This window comes from Emys orbicularis, chromosome 19 (assembly GCF_028017835.1).
Source record: "Emys orbicularis isolate rEmyOrb1 chromosome 19, rEmyOrb1.hap1, whole genome shotgun sequence".
Lineage (NCBI taxonomy): Eukaryota > Metazoa > Chordata > Testudines > Emydidae > Emys > Emys orbicularis.
Genome location: NC_088701.1, coordinates 4,441,599 through 4,458,619, shown reverse-complemented (window position 1 = coordinate 4,458,619; position 17,021 = coordinate 4,441,599). Strand labels below are relative to the sequence as shown.

Sequence of the window (17,021 nt, the reverse complement as noted above, 5' to 3'; positions counted from 1 at the left end):
GCTGGCATCTGGCTGCCTCCAGAGCTCTCCTTGTGGTGGTCGATGGAGGAGACGCTGATGACGCGCTTGCTGTGTCTGACAGGGCTGGTGCGCGAGGCATGGCTGGGCTGGGGGAAGAGCCGCAGCGGCTGCATCTCCTCCATGACACAGCTGTCATCAGCACCAGGCCAGGCTGGGCAGTGCCAGCCTGGGGACCAGCCACACCCACCACTCAAGGCCAATAGGGGCCATCAGGCAGGGGGCAACACCTCCCCCAGCGAGTCCTGCCCCCACCCCAGAGCAGAGCTGAGGCAGAGGGACGGGGACGGGCACAGGGACGGGCACAGGGACGGGGATGGGCACAGGGACGGCTTGGCTCCCCTCACTTGGCTGATGGCCCAGGAGGGAACATGCTCCACGCCAGCAGCCGCATGGCTTATGTGAGGGAGACCCGTGTCCACGGAGCTGCGTAACGTGGGAGGGGCCAGATGTGCCACTGTAGACAAGGAGAGCGCAGAGCCCAGCTGAGCCCAGAGCGCCAGGTGCTGCCGCCACACGATGGCCCCGCAAAGCTTGCTCTCGGCTCCTGGCTCCCTGGCAGCTGGGGCACAGGGGGTCACAGCGCTGGCCCAGTGACCCATCTGAACGCTGGGCTGGTTCCTCTGGCATCAGAGGATGGACCCGGCTGTTCCCACAGGCCTTGGCTCTACCCTGAGCCAGGTGCTCCACCCAGCAAGGCAGGGAACGCTGCTCCAGCAGCCAAGTCTGAGAGCAGAGCAGGACTGTGCCAGGGGGAGGGGCTGCTTGGGTGCAGGATTCTCCACCTCTCCAGAGCCGCCAGGCCGGGTGTTAAGGCCTCTCACTGTGACTTGCTGCCAGCAGGGGGCACCCTGCCAGGCCCTGCTCCATCCCTGCTGCACAGGGATCCCCCCCTTGCAGACACAGGGGCTTTGCTCGGGGGGTTCTAGCTCTTTCTGTCCCCTCCCCAGCCAGGTGCCGGCCTCCAGCCCCGCTAGTGGGACCAGGGTTTGGACACTGGCCCAAGTCTGGCCCAAACTGCCATGGGCAGGAGGGACCGGGGATGGGAAGGACGAAGGTTCTGGTGCAGGGAGCAGGACCCACCACTCCCGTGGGAGGAGCTCCAGGGCCGGGCCCATCACTCCCGTGGCTGAAGAGTTCATTAGTCAGCCCCAGGTAATTGTGCAGGGCCAGGAAGGTGACCCGCTGCAGACACACACGATGATCTGGAAGGGAAGGGGAGAGTCTGAGCGTGCGGCACAATGCAGGGGAGGGGAGGGCATCAGCACATGGGACGGGGGCCGAGGCCGCACTCACCTGCACCACCCGCACCAGGCTCTCGGGGAACTTCTCGAAGACGGCAGAGAAGGCCTCAACCGGCAGCCGCAGCATTGTGGAGTCCTCGCCCACCCGCGCAGACACGGTCCGGTACGGCCGCTGGTGCCCCTGTGTGAGAACCCGAGTGCCCATGGGTCCCTGCACCAAGGCTGGGGTGCCCCCGCCTCCTCCTTCGGGTAGAGCAGCCTACCAGTGGCGGGCACTGCCAAGGACAGCCAGGGATCCGGGGGGTACCCCACGGCTTCAGGCCAAAAGGTCCAGAGAGCAGCCTAAAACCACGTTCACCCGAGCCCAGCAGCCAGCCAAGGCCGAGATCCAGGCCCTGTGGAGGAAAGGTTCATCTCCTCTAGACTTCGTGTGGGGCAAGGTGGCAAGCACAGGGCAGGGTGATGGTGGCATGTCACCACCTGGGACCCAGGCTGCAAACCCATCACGGGATGAGGGGTCAGGTGGGCTTAGCACACACATCCCACAGGGCCTTTCTGGTGTGGGAATCTGTGACCAGCTTCCAAGTCCCTTCTGCAACTTCCCTCCAGACTCCTGCTGGGGAGGGCTGTGCGTGCCATGCAGGGGTAGGAGCTCATCCTGAGGGGGGAGCTGGGCTGGGCTGCAGCGGCTCATGCTGGGAGGGGTGGGGGGGAATTGCCCGCTGAGGGGGCTGTGCAGAGGCAGGGGGCTGTGTATGTCGTGCAGGGATGGCGGCTCGTGGGTGGCGGGGAGGGCATCTGTGCATTGGGATGGGGCTGTGTGTGCTGTGCTGTGCCGGGGCGGGGATCATTCCACCGGGGAGTTGGCTCATTCTAGGGGCCCCTGTTCTGCCCTTGCAGCTGGAGCAGATGCTGGAGAACACAGCCGTGCGTGCCCTGAAGCAGCTGATTCTGCTGCACCGGGAGGACGGCCCCAGCCCCTCCCGCACCGTTGAGTGGCTCAACATGCGTAGCTGGTGCTCAGGACACCTTCACATCAAATGCCCACGCCGTGTCTTCTCCCGCCGGAGCCCCAACAAGCTGGTACTGTCCCTCTTGTCCCCAGGACCCTCTGGGCTGGTGCAGCATGGTGCCACACGGCGAAGCTGTCTGTGCTAAGGAAGACAAGACCCCATGGGGGTGGGCACAGAGCTGTTGTCTCAGAAAAGACCCCCAGGCCAGTCTGGTCCCTGTGGTGCCTCTGCTGCTTTCCATGGCATTAACCTGGGCAGAGCCTGATGCCAGCCTGGCCTAGGTCTGTGATGGCATCAGACCTCTCTGGAGGGGTTTAAAAGGATTAAGGGGGCAAATCGCAGCGGGGGGGCTGTCAGGGTCTGAGCAGGGGGCAGAAATTTACTGGCCAGGGAGGCTCAAGCTACTGTAGCTAGCGGCAGAAGAGGGGCTGAAGGGGAAAACTTGGGGGTGGGGGGTGGGAGCCGGGGTTAAGCCCGGGGGGGAGACGCTGCCACACACTGCCCCCGCCCCATGCGCCATCCCCGCTCCCATTGGCTATAGTTCCTGGCCAATAGGAGCTGCAGGGGCGGCACCTGCAGACGGGGCAGCGTGCTGAGCTGTTTGGCTGCGCTGCCATGTAGAAGCTAGAGGGGGGACATACTGCTGCTTCTGGGAGCTGTTTGAGGTAAGCGCCTCCCGGAGCCTGCACCCCTGGCCTCCTCCTGCGCCCCAACCCCCTGCCCCAGCCCTGATCCCCCTCCTGCCCTCCAAACCCCTTGGTCCCAGCCCGAGCACTCTCCTGCACCACAAACGCTCATCCTCAGTCCCACCCTAGAGCCCACACCCCCAGCTGGAGCCCTCACCTCTCCTCCCGAGCACTCCAACCCCCTTCCCCAGCCCAGAACCCCTTCCCGCACACTGAACTCCTCATTTCTGGACCCACCACAGAGCCTGCACCCCCAGCTGGAGCCCTCACCCCCCCCCCCGCACCCCAACCCCCAATTTCGTGAGCATTCATGGACCACCATACAATTTCCATACCCAGGGGCCAAAATGTTTGCCCACCCCTGGTCTAGTGGTTAGAATAGGGAAATGAGAGTCAGAACTCCTGGGTTCTAACCCTGACTCTTGATTTTGAGTGGTTCCTAATTTTCTTTTCACCCACATAGCTCGGAAGACACTTGGCATGTTCAGTGCCCTTTACAAACATGGTCACTGCCCTGGGAGGAAGACAGGACTGTAAGCAGACTCCAAAGTTCCTACCAATAGGCAGGGCCGGCTCTAACGTTTTTGCTGCCCCAAGCCACGACCGCAATCGACGGCAATTCGGCGGCAGCTCTACCGCCGCTCCGAGAGGGACTGAGGGACCCGCCTCCTAATTGCCGCCGAAGAGCCGGACGTGCCGCCCCTCTCCGTTGGCCTCCCCAAGCACCTGCTTTCTGCATTGGTGCCTGGAGCCGGCCCTGCCAATAGGTATTTACCCATTAGCCACATGAAGACAGGATCAGGGCAACTCCTGGCTGTCATTTCCCTTCTCAGTCCATTGCACTCTTACAAATAAGGATGTAATACACTGGCATTGCGGGTGTGGTCATGTCACTCTCTAGTGGCTGACCCCCCGGATTACTACAATCGCTTGCTCATTACTCATTGCTAAGCTTAGACCAAGTAGCAGGAGATGTTGTGTGTTTCCCAGCTGACGCAGCTAAGACAGTGGGTGAGCTGTAAGGCCGTCCAGATGTTAGCAAACTGGCATGCAAATAATCCGATCTGCAAATACTGGGGCATGCAATTAAGCACAGTGGTATGACATGCCAATAAACCAATATGCAAAAGAAATTGGTATGCAAATCAGCAGCATGCCGCAAAGCTAATGGGGTTCTTCCAGCTTTACTCTGAGCGCAGTAACAGCAGCTTCTAGCCCCTGATACTAAGGCACTGCCTTTCACTGAAAATCTCCATAGGTTTCCCCTTGTTTGCAAATTGCAGCAGGGACCTGTTGCCCAATAAATCCTTCCTCGGTCGAGTATTGAACCCAGTTCTTTATCCAGCCGAGATCACAGTCCACCCATGTGTTTGTTCAATAACATGCACAGGTTGTCTGTGGGTTGGAGGGTCAGGGCCATGTTCATCTGAATCTATCTAATATTAAATTATTCAGTGTGAAAGGTGGAATTTTCCAGAAGCCTGTGTCTGAAATTCAGCAAGTGTGCCTAGAAGCGTGCAGTCCCCGGATATTTCACGCAGCAGCTACAAGGTGGCTCGCTAATCCTGCAAATCGCACGTATTGGGCACGCTGCATTTCTTTTATGTTCTTTCTCTAGCAACTTGTGGCAAATAGTATAAAGTGCAGATCTTAAACTGCAGTTTGTGGTGGCCAACTCAGGCTAAACTTACTGTTTTGACATTTATTTCTATTTTCCAAGTCGCACTGTTTGGCTTTCGTGTTTTCACGTTTCATCATTGCTCGGAGATGACTAAGGAGGGTATGACACAGGTGTATAGAATCGGGACTGGTGTCGAGAAAGTGACTAAGGAAGTTGTAACACAGTGCGCACTCGCTGCTGTGGTGCCTCCTGCTGGCTACCTCGGGAATTAGCTCATCCTAGCCTCAGAGCACCTCCTGTTTTCGCTACTTATCTTTTCATTATCAATCTCCACCACTGTAATTCAGACCCCACGTCCCTCCTGGCCTGCAGTGCCCCTTCTCCTGGGTACCGCCCCGCAGCAGTGCACACACACTTGGGCTTCTCCTCTGGGTCACCTAGTGAACCCCAATCCCTTAAGCTCACCTCGCCTCAGTGACCCACTGCCAGTCTTCATCTAGCCCCTTCCCTCAGGGGCAAACTGCAGTCTGAAGTGGCCACTCATCATCGGCCAGGGAGTTGGGCCTGCAGCCTCTTCCTTCCCTGGCTGCCTCCCCACAGCCCTAATACCTCCTCCGGCCCTGACAGGAAGACCTCTGCCTGGGGGTTTGCCAGGCTGGAACTCCCCGAGCTCCTCCTGCCCTTCTCCAGCACTGCACTGTCTAAGGTAGCCAGGCCCATCTCTCTCCAGTGTGGTCTGGTATTCCCTCTTTTATACTTGCTTGGCCAGCTCTGATTGGCTGCCTCCCGCCTCTTTCAGATTGGCTCTCAGCCCCAGCCCCCTCCAAGGGCTGGCTTTTAACCCTTTCTAAGCCGGAGCGGGGTGACCGCCCCGCTACAGAAGTGTTATTTACCCCTTCACATAACACAAGAACCTGGGGTCACACGATTAAATTCATAGGCAGCAGGTTTAAAACAACCAAAAGGAAATCCTTCACACATCAGGCAGTCAACCTGTGGAACTCATTGCCAGGGGATGTTGTGAAGGCCAAAACTATAAGGGGTTCAAAAAAAGAACTAAGTTCATGGAGGATAGATCCATCAATGGCAATTAGCCAAGATTCCCAGGAATGCAACCCCATGCTCTGGGTGTCCCTAAGCCTCTGACTGCCAGATGCTAGGACTGGATGACAGAGGATGGATCACTTGATAATTTCCCTGTTTTGTTCATTTCTTTTGCAACATCTGGCGTTGCCTACCGTTGGAAGACAGGATACTGGGCTAGGACCATTGGTCTGACTCAGTATGGCCATTCTTATGTTCTTATCTTAATAATCCTCTTTCCACTGCTGGGAAGTCATCGTTAGGACAGAAAGGGCAAGATTAACCCTTTCATTGCACGGCCACTCATCCCCCACCAGTCCTAGAATAGTCAGAGAATTGCAGTATAGTACAGCCTGGCAGAGTGGTCACGGTCCAGCCTTTCTCTGTCTTCCTTATTCAGATTGTAAACAGTCTCTCATCATGAATCCGTGCAGCACCTGGCACAACGGGGCCCTGATCTCAGCTGGGGCAGGGGCTGTCCCTCACTCAGTTACTGTGCAGCACCTGGCACAATGGGGCATTGATCTCAGCTGGGGCCTCTAGGCACTGCTGTGATACAAATAATAACAAATATTCATTAATGAGGGCACAAAATCTACTTGCTCATTGATAATGGGACAACTAATGACATTTTACCCGCCTGTTAAAATAAATTTGGAAGGCTGGTGTGTGGATTATGGATTATATATTGTATACTCACCCCCAAATCGAGACCGGATACCTTTCTGGAAGGTATATACTTTAGTGGGTCACCAGTTATTGGGCTCAATAGAGGGGTAACTGAGTGAAATACAATAGCCTGTGCTTTGCAGGAGGTCAGACTCCATGATCAGATGGTCTCTTGAAAATCTGTGCGTTTTGGACCAGATATTGCCTCAGCTAGTGTAAATCGGTGTCGTTCCACTGACGGGAGTGGGGGTAAACGGCTTGACATCAGCTGAGGACCTGTTCCATTCAATACTCAATACTCATTCAATACAGTAACTCCACTGAGACCAGCCTGTGATCTGACCCTGAGTGTATAAAGTAACCCTTTGGGGCAGGGACTGCATCTTGCTGTGTGTAGGTACAGCACCTAGGACAGTGGGCCCCCGATCTCAGCTAGAGTTACCCTAATACCAGGCCACAAACACGACTTGCTCCCTGTCACCCTGATGGAAAAATTAAAATCTTGCTTGTAAAACAAAGGGCGAGGCTGATTATTACAGTAGATTCAAGTCTTGGGCCTTGGGCTCACACACGGATTTGGGGCCAGCGCCGCGGCTGGTGCAAACCAGCATTGCTCTAACGAAGTCAATGGAAGTAGGGCCGTTTACGCCAGCTGAGGATGTGGCCCTCAGGTTTTAAATGGAGCTAATGATGGCAGCATCTGCCCAGCTCTGTATTTGTTATTCATATAGCATTAGCACCTCGAGGGCCCAGCATGCTAGGTGCTGGTCATACATAGCAAGGGGCAGTGGCTCTGTCCCAGAGAGTCATCATCCAGAGGCAATGCTAGAGGTCACACCGCAGGTCAGGGGCAGAGCCTGGAAGAGAATTCACATCTCCTGGGTCCCAGGCGACTCCCTTAGCCATGACACCACGTTGCTTTTACTTTCACCGCTCCCATTCTATTGAGCCCTCCTTGGCCTCGCCAGCCATATGGCATTGTCACCGCTAAGACTTGTGACACCCGTTGTTAGGTAAGCCCAGTCGGCTGTTTAGCCATAAGTAAATACATTGGAACTGGATGTCTTTGGATATTGTCCAGACTGAAGCCCTGTCCAAATACCACTGTCATGGAAAGAAACCTGTTACTGGAAGGCAGCTGATAACCTGCCCTCCCCCATTAACCCTTCACTGGTTTGCTTTTACCCAGAGGAAGGAAAAAACAGACTCTGAGATGAGTGATCTCAGTGGGGCTAGGCGGGTTCATACCAGGGGAGGATCTGGCCCAGAGATATGAAGGTCTGGTTCATCAAGGAGGTTAATCTCTAAAAGGCCAGGTACTGGATTACAGGGTTATTGCAGGTGAAGACCGATAGGTTAACCGGTGCCTGTGCAAATTGCTGTTTCGAGCTTCAAAGCCACCGAAGGGATTTTGATACCCATCTGCCATTAAAATGTGTCTGAAATTCCTACATGGCTTTGAAGATGCCAACCATGATGTATTGTTTAGGGGCATAGGACCTGTCACACCGGATCAGATCATAGGGTCATGGCCAAGCATGGCCATTACCAGACATTTCAGAGCCAGGTGCAAGAAACTCTACTATGGACAATTATAGCCTGCGTGGGGAGGGGACATTTCCTCTTAACACCCATTGCCGTATGCCCTGAAGCAGGACTATCATGTGGCAATGAGTTCCACAGGCTAATTCCACATTATTATTTCCTTTAATCAGTTTTATGTTACCTGACAGTAGCACCCAAAGGCCTTCTTTGTGCTAGGTGCTGTGCAAACATACAGAGCAGGTGTAGATGATGGGTGGCTGAACATGCTGGTGCCCTGTCTTTATTAGCACTCCCACCATTGCTACCAGCAGCGTAGATTCCCTAATAGAGTGTAGCAGAGTCCTGGCCTAAGAGACAGTTTCTGCCCCAAAGGTTTTACAACCCAAGTGAGTAGGATAGACAGAGAGATCCACCCTTCTGGGGCTCCCTTCACGACTGGGACCGCTTTCCCTACTGAAACATCCCAGGACTTGCCCAAGGTAAAAGAGAGTCAAAAGGCAGAGCCAGGAACAGAACCCAGGAGTCCTGATTCTTAGCCTGCCCCCTCGTTGTAACCCAGTAGATCCCACTCCCCTCCCAGAGCTAGGAATATAACCCAATTGTCCTGACTCCCAGGCCCCCCTGCTTTAACCCATTTGAACCTATTCCTCATTCACAGCTGGGAGCAGAAACCAGGAGTCCTGACTTCCAGCCCCCCCTCTCCATGCTAGGCATGAACTGTGGTATTGATCAGAGCCCCACCATTCTGATCTGTGGCCAGCACCTTGGCGTGGAGTAAACACAACCACAGCCTCAGGTCCCTAATTCCAACTCCCCCCTTGGAAAGACAAATAAACCCTTGTGTCAAGGGAGTGAAGAAAATATCGTTTGTTCTGAACTTTTCAGGTTTCCTGGGCTCCTCCCCCCCCACTGACTAACCCGCCCAGCTGTGTGCACGAGGGCTCAGCTTACAGGCAACTCTGAGGATAAATAGCCCCGGAGGAGCTCCTTCTCCTGACCCTCCTGTCCTCACCATGGGGGGCTCTGCTCTCTGCCTGGTGGCCGTGTTTGCTTTCTACTTCCCGGCTGTTTCTCACAGCCAACTGTAAGTACCCCGCGCTTCTGCCACGGTGATGGGGATATTAACCTGTGTTTGTTACATGGCTGCCAATGGAAACCAAGCTCAATTTTCCTCTCTTCTCTGCTACTGTGTGTGGAGTGGGAACAGGCTGCAGAAATTCTCCTCCTCACCTGGTCCAACCCTCTTCTCCCTCACTCAGTTCCGAGGCTAATTTGGGGGTTTGGAGGATGGCATTTTTTTTTAAAGAATAAACTGGATTTTGAGCCTCACTTGATCTACGTGAACCAGGTGTAGACAGGGAGTAACTCCATTGAAAACAATGGGGTTGCACCCCCCTGAAATGCACTGAAATCAGTGGGGTTGTCTTTCCTTTGGCTTCAGTGGGCTTTGGATCAGGCCCTAAAAGAGACCAGAATCAAGTTCTACAGGGCCACATCTTGAACTCCTTGCTCAGTGTCTACATCGCCAAGACACCCAGTGGGGCTAAATTCTATTTTCAGTGTATACTGGTGCAAATCTGGAGTAACTCCACTGGCACTGGAGTAACTCCACTGGCTAAGGGGATTGCTGATGGTGCATGAGGCAGACCAGAACCCAGTTCACTTCCAAGGGGCTGGTGGGATTCCGAAGCACAGTGGTCCACAGCTTGGGCACTGCACTGGAAGTCAGGACTCCTGGGTTCTATTTCCAGCTGTTGGAGGGAATGTGCCTCGCAGGCGAGAACATGGGAATGGGAGTCAGAACTCCTTGGTTCTACCTGACGCTCTCACAAGGAGGATATCCGGGAGACATCTGGGTTCTAGGAGGGGAATGAAGTCTAGTGGTTAGAGCCGGGTGGTGTGACTAGGAATCAAAACTGCTGGGCTCTATTCCCAGCTGAGTCACTGACTAGCTGTGTGACCTTTTCTGTGCCGGCCTCTCCCTCATCTGTGAAAGGGGGATCATGACACTTACCTACCTCTGTAAAGTGCTGCGAGATCTATGTCTGGCGAGTGTTTCGAGTGTGATCTTGGACTAAGCTTCTATTGTTCATCTGACTGATTGGCTGCCTGGCATGGTTACCACCTCCCGGCCTGTTCATGTCTGTGCTGGGGTGGGCAGATGAACAGCCAAGAGCCAGACCAATAGCCCATGTGCTTGGCCCTAAAGCTGGGAAGGGATCTTGTTGCCAGGGGGTGGCAGTGATAAAAGGGAGGAGGCAGGAACAGGTAGTTTGGTTTGATTTGGTGCTGTCCCCTATGGCCAGGCCAAACGCCTGCTGAGCCAGTGAGAAGCCAGAAGCTGCATGAGAGATGCATTGATCTGTCAGGATGACCCAACTCACCTATGGAGGCTGGGTCACGTTCACACCTTCCCCATGGTGCTGGAGCAGCTGCTGTCCGGATGCCAGACTTCGGGGTGATAGACAGACAGGATGTGGGGCTGGGTTTTGCAGCTAGACCCCACTGGGAATGCACCACGGTGGGCTGCAGGCCAGATGCGCAGACTTCGGTGCAGCTTTCCCCAAAGGGTTCCAGAGATTTATGAAACCTGTTTCTGAGCCTGGGCCAACTTTCAGGAAAGGAGGAGGGGGGGTTCCCCCAGGAGGGAGAGAGGAGATTTGGTAGCCACCGTGCAGCGCTCACTCCAGGTCTCAACCCTGACCTGCATCTCTAGGATTTCTAAGAGGAACATCAGGGGCTACCTGGTCTATTTTGACAGCGCTCTGGTGGACGGCTGGTACCAAGCACACGCCCTGCTTAGATGCTCCTGGTATTGCCTGCGGAGCAGATGAGCAGTAAACACGGCCCATGCTCGACGACTCCCCAGCGCAGCATGCTCCTCTCTAGGCAGGGTCAGGCCGTGCAAAGGGCAGCGCATTCCAGAGGGCTCCGTAACAGGGTCACACATGCTGGCTGCAGACCGTACGATGGCAGTTGATGGAATGCAGGACACAGTATCGCCCTCTCCAAGGGGCACTGGGGTCAGCACTAGCTCAGACGGGAGAGCTCCTTCTACTGAGTCCCCCACCCTGCTCCCTGCAGCACAGCGCCCCCTAGCGCCGCACTGGGGTATTGGGGCCAGCACTGACTGCCGGGGAGAGCACCCCCTGCTGAGCCCCCCAGCCTGCTCCCTGCAGCACAGCGCCCCCTAGCGCCGCACTGGGGTATTGGGGCCAGCACTGACTGCCGGGGGAGAGCGCCCCCTGCTGAGCACCCCACACAGTGCCAGATTAAATAATTCTGGGGCCCTGTGTGCACTATGGAAATGGTGGGGGAGTGTGTGACCGGGGGAGTTGGGTCCTATCCCTAGGGAGTGGGAGGACCTAGGAAGGTATTGAAGAGTGATCCCACCCCACAGTTACCCCACATGAGTCCCATGGGGCTGGCCTGGCTCCCTGCTCCAGCCCATTGGCTGTCACCATAGTGCACCGGCAGGGGTGGGGCCTCTGTTCCCATTCTGGTCTGGCGCCATTGGCTCACCTGCCCCAAACTGGACTTCGATGGGCCCAAACAAATAATCTGGCAGGCTTTGTTCACCCCCGCCCCGGGTGGACAGGCACCCCTGGAGATGGGGGCCCAGTGCAAGAGCACTGAGTACATGTGGGTTAAACTGGGGCTGCCCCCCCCAGCACAGCACTAGCATCAAACTGAGGCATGCAGATCTGTACAGCGTTGGAAGACAGCGCCCCCTACTGAGCCACCACCTAGCTAGTTGCAATGCAGCACCCCCAGCACCATGCCAGGGCATTGGGGTCAGCACTGACTTAAAGGGAAGAGCATCCCCTACTGTATCGGTGTACAGCGGGGCATCCCATTTCAGAAAAGTGGCAACAGCAATGTCTTTTATGACAGAGGATCAGGCCGGGGGACACATCCACTCACAGCAATTTTCAGTAGGGACAGGAGTGCATTATGCCCTGAACTTTTCACCTACGTGTGTGTGTGTGTATATGATCTTTATCTGGTATGAAAAACTCAAGTCCAATCGTCCATCACCCCAGGGCCGGCTCCAGGGTTTTGGCCACCCCAAGCAGCCAAAAAAAAAAAAAAAAGATGCGATCGCGGTCACGATCTGCGGCGGCAATTCGGCGGGAGGTCCTTCGCACCGAGCGGGAGTGAGGGACCGTCCGCCGAATTGCCGCCGAATAGCTGGACCTGCCGCCCCTCTCCGGAGTGGCCGCCCCAAGCACCTGCTTGCCAAGCTGGTGCCTGGAGCCGGCCCTGCGTCACCCTTCCTACTGGAGTGACACACAGACAACTTGGCTGATATTTAGCAAAACTTTTTATTTCCCTCCAGGCCTACTTCCTTGTGAATTCACAACACTGTGGGTGATGTAATCAGTCAATTATTTCTCCAGGAAGACAGCAACCTTGCTTTAACGCCATTGCCTGAGCGGGGATTTTCCAGACAGCCTAGGTGATTTAGAGGCAAAGTCAACTGGACTTGGAAGGGCTTGTCTCCATGAAGAGTTAGTTCACAGCAAACTGAGGTGGAAATCTACCCCCCACTGCACACTAACTGTCTGTGAGGACACTGTTAATGTGTACTAACAGTTCCTTAGTGCACTTTGTCTTTGTGCACCTTGGGCCCTGCTGCAATTTTTAGGCACCAGCCCGATCAGAGCTAGCACCTGTGTGCCCTGGTCTACATTTAACATTTAGGTCAACCTAGCTACATTGCCCAGGGGTTTAAGCAGCGCTGTAGTTAAGCCAACCTAACTGCCGGTGTAGATGCGGCTAGGTTGATGAAGGAATGGATGGTGCATTATCTACACCGACAGAAAAAGCCCGTAGTGTAGACAAGCCCTATGTCTATCCAAATTGGGAGTCACGCCTCCCAGCGGCTGTGTAGACATACCCCTAGGGGCAGGAACTCTCTCTTACTCTGTGTTTGTACCGTGCCTCAGTCGCTGTTGGGATTTCAAGATGCTGCTGTAAAGCAAATAATAAATTGTAAACCGCAGTAACAAGCTTAGTATAAACCATCCTTGGGGATGTGGGAATCGCAGCCAGTGGGGTTTTAAATACTGAATGAATTAATCACATCGACCTTTTTGCCATTCACAGCTACTCCCTGATCACGCCCAACGTCCTGCGGGTGGAGAGTGAAGAGAAGGTCGTGGTGGAAGCCCATGGTCTCAATGCCCCAATTGCGGTTACAGTCATCGTGCAGGACTTCCCGCTTAAGAAAAACATCTTATACCAGGTCCAAACCGACCTCAATCCTGCGAATGGGATGATGGGCACAGCCGTAATAAAGGTGGGTAAAACCCCAGCCTCAGGTCATCCAGTGAAACAAAGGGTATCATTTTCAACAATGACCCACTCATTTTAGGAGCCTCCAGTATTTTGGCTCCCCAACTCTGCAATACTGAGACGTTCAGACCCCGTCCAGGTTGGATGTCATTCTAAAAGACACACTCTAGCCCAGCATGAAGTTATGAGCAGGAAGTGCTGGCTGAAAGTCTATCGCCTGTGTTATCCATGTAACCCCTTTGGGGTTTAGAGAGCATGGCCCCTTTAAATCTTTTTCCTAGGGGTGCGGGGGAGAGTGAGAATAAAGGAGGGAAACTCCAGGGGATGACTCTGGAGCTCAGAGGGAGAGAGAGCAGCAGCAGCCCGCAGGCCCTCGCAAAGGAAGCAAGAGAGAACCTGCCTGAAGCCTGGGAAGTGGGAAGGACAGGGCGGCCGATCGGGGACACCCCAGGACAGGAGCCAGGAGGAGCACTGTGCCAGGGAGGAATCGCCTGAGAAGGACAGGCGGGAGCTGGACCCAGTATCATGGCTGCCCAGAGCTGCATGGGGCTGTGAGTACTGGGGCTTGGGACTCTGCATTGGGAACAAGGAGGGAGGCTGCAGCTAGTTAAGTGGGGAGGTGGTTGCTCTGTGTGGCTTTGCAGAGAGTGGCAGAAGAGGGCACTGGAGGGGTTTGTTGGCGGAAAGTTCACTGGCGCCAAAGACGACCAGGAGCACCCAAGACTCACCACTGGACTGGAACTTTGCGCAGGACTCCTGAACTCTGTGTGCAGACACATTGCTCGATGTCTGCCCTTCCAGACTATGCTACCACTGGGCCCGTGGGGCCTCGGCTTGGATGCAACCCTGTTTTACTGCTCCCCCCTATATTTCTCCTTGTTGTTTTTCTCCTCTCATCCCTCTGTAAATAAATATTTCCCTTTGTTATATCCATTGTACTTTTCCTGTGGGTGGGTGTGTTCACTCTGGGGGGGTTGGAACAGGTGCCCCTGGGGTGGAAGGGATTTCTCCTGCTGCATTCCTGCGCTCGCCTTCTCTTGGCCAGAGCTGCCTACAGAGCAGACTCCATCTTGGCCACGAGGGCGCTAAAGTTACATACATAGGGCCCTACCAAATTCACGGCTGTGAAAAACGCATCACGGACCGTGAAATCAGATCTTCTCTGTGAAATCTAGCTATTGGAGGGGAGGAGAAGGGGCAGGGCTGGGGGTGCCCCAGACGGGGGCCTCTACGATGTCCCTGGCTCCAGCTGTTAGTCCCCTCAGGGCTGGGAAGGGACGAGACTTACTGTTGCCCTGCACAGCTGCTCTCTGGGGGGAGATCAGACCCACCTCTGGGGACCTCCCTTGGCTGTAGGAAGCTCCATGGCTGGGCAGCAGCTCCAGAGCTTCGTGCAGCCACAGGAGGTTGCCAGAGGTGGAGGTGGGTCCGATCTCCCCCGTGCTGCTGGGATCGCCCCAGCCAGGGGAGGTACACAGAGGTGGGTCTGATCTCCCCCCGAGGGCCGTGCAGGGGAGAAGGAAGTCCTGTCCCTCCCCAGCCCGGCCGGGACTAGCAGCTAGGAGCCCCTGGCTGGGGTGCTCCCAGAAGCATGGGGGAGATCAGACCCACCTCCACCTCCGGGAACCTCCTGCAGCTGCAGGAAGCTGAAGGCAGTGCAGAAATGAGGGTGGCAATCCTATGATTCCCCTACAAGAGGTTTGCAACCCCCCTCCCCCCCCCCCATGAATCCCTTTTGGGTCAGGATCCTCACCCTGAAATTTCAGATGTAAACAGCTGAGAACATGAAATTGACTAATTTTCAAATTCTAGGGCCATGAAATTGACCAGAATGGACTATGAATTTGATTGGGCCCTAGTTATACAGGAGGTCAGACTAGCTGATCGTGTTGGTCCCTTCTGGCCGTAACATCTACGAATCTATTAGTGATGGGAGACGTATAGCTAACTAGTCAGATAAGCACTGTGGGGGTCTCTCGTTGTGGACCTAAAAACTGAGGTGCCCCTAGGGTGACCAGATTTCTGGATTTTATAGAGACAGTCCTGATATTTGGGGCTTTTTCTTATGTAGGCTCCTATTACACCCCACCCTCTGTCTCGATTTTTCACACGTGCCGTCTGGTCACCCTAGGTGCTCCAAATTAGGAGGTAGAAGAAAATGTTGAGAGGAAGGATGGTCTAGTGGTTAGGGTGCTAGCTTGGAACTCAGAAGACCTGGGTTTGATTTCTAGCTGTGTCATAGACTCTCTGAGTCCTTGGGTAAGTCACTTAATTGTCCTGTGCCTCAGTTTTCCCATCTGTGAAATAGAGATAATAGTACTTCTTAATTTTGTGCAGGGGAGGGAAAGGGGCATGCTGTGAGGGTAAACGCATTAAAATTGAGGCACTTGGGTAATAATATACTGACATGTTAATAGGGGCCATATAATAACTTAAATAGATAAACTGAATCACAGGGAGATCTGACATCAAACAACATTGGACAGATAGTAGTTCCGTTGCTTAAAGCATGACTGGGAGATACTCAGGTATTGCGGTGGTGGGGGTGGTACAAGAACCTGTACTGAACAAAACATGCAAATGACATGATTTTGTTCATTTTTTGGCATTTTCCATTGCAAATAATAAAAAAAAAAGACGACAATGAAATGGTTAAAGTCACAAGAGTTTTGGTGAATACTTTGGTCTTAATTCCTGTTAACACGTCAAAGCTAATTATTGGTGTCTCAGCTGACTTGTGAGCTTCTTCGTTCAATGCACCGAGGTTCTGAGGTCAGGCACATAACCATATGCACTATGGCTTGTTTTTGCACTGCCTGGGAAACTTGCTCAGAGCTTGCCAAGTCCTGTCCCTAGTCTGCGCTGGGCACAGCAGCATTTCTGGGTGGGGTTCCCTGGTGGAGCAGGATTCTCGTTGTGAGTTGATCCAAAGTCCTGGCCAGGAATGGAGAGTTGGGGGGACAGAGGGAAGGTCTCCAAGGCTTTGTCTTCACTACCCGCCGATCCGGCGGGTAGCAATCGGTTTTTCGGGGATCGACTTACCGCGTCTAGTGAAGACGCGGTAAAATCGATCCCTGATCGCTCTGCCGTCGACTCCGGAAATCCACCTCGGCAGGAGGCGGCAGCGGAGTCGGCGGCAGCGCGGCAGCGGTCGACTTTCCCGCGTCCTCACCACTAGGTAAGCCGACCTAAAATACGCAACTTCAGCTACGGTATTCACGTAGCTGAAGTTGCGTATCTTAGGTCGGAACCCCGCTGCAGTGTAGACCTAGCCCAAGATGTTACAGTTTTAGGGGAGCACAGTAGGAATCGTCAGGAGCACATCAGTGCAGTAGAACTGACTTCAGCAGGGCACCAGGGGATGCCCTTTGGTTAACAAACATTCCATATAACAGGAGGTGACCGGACAATGGGTACAGGGCTGTCCAAATGGTCTGGCCTGACTCACTGGTGGTGACCTATGCTGACTGTGCCATCCTGGGTATTCCCCAGTGAGGAGACCCACCATCTTATGGTAGGTGTGTAAGGTGCTGCAGGAACGGGCTAGTAAAAGTCCATGATTTCTTTCCATGTATAGCTTAAGTGTCATTAACTCTGCAAAGGTCTTTTGTGTAGAGCATCCCTTGTGGTGAATAAAAGCAGGAAGAACTCGTCCATGCTCTTCTTCTCATGCAGGTTCCCACCAAAGACATAAAGAAAGATTCCAAACGAAACCAGTATGTTGTGGTCCAGGCTAAGTTCCCTCAGCACACCCTGGAGAAAGTGGTTCTGGTCCATTTCCACAGTGGATACATCTTTATCCAGACGGATAAAACCATCTATACACCCGGGTCTACAGGTACTG

At 54.4% G+C, this 17,021-nt stretch overlaps 1 pseudogene; it reads left to right on the top strand.

Annotated features, from left to right (window-relative positions):
- Window positions 1–17,021, top strand: part of LOC135891771 (complement C3-like) — a 154,390-nt pseudogene that overhangs the window by 88,815 nt on the left and 48,554 nt on the right.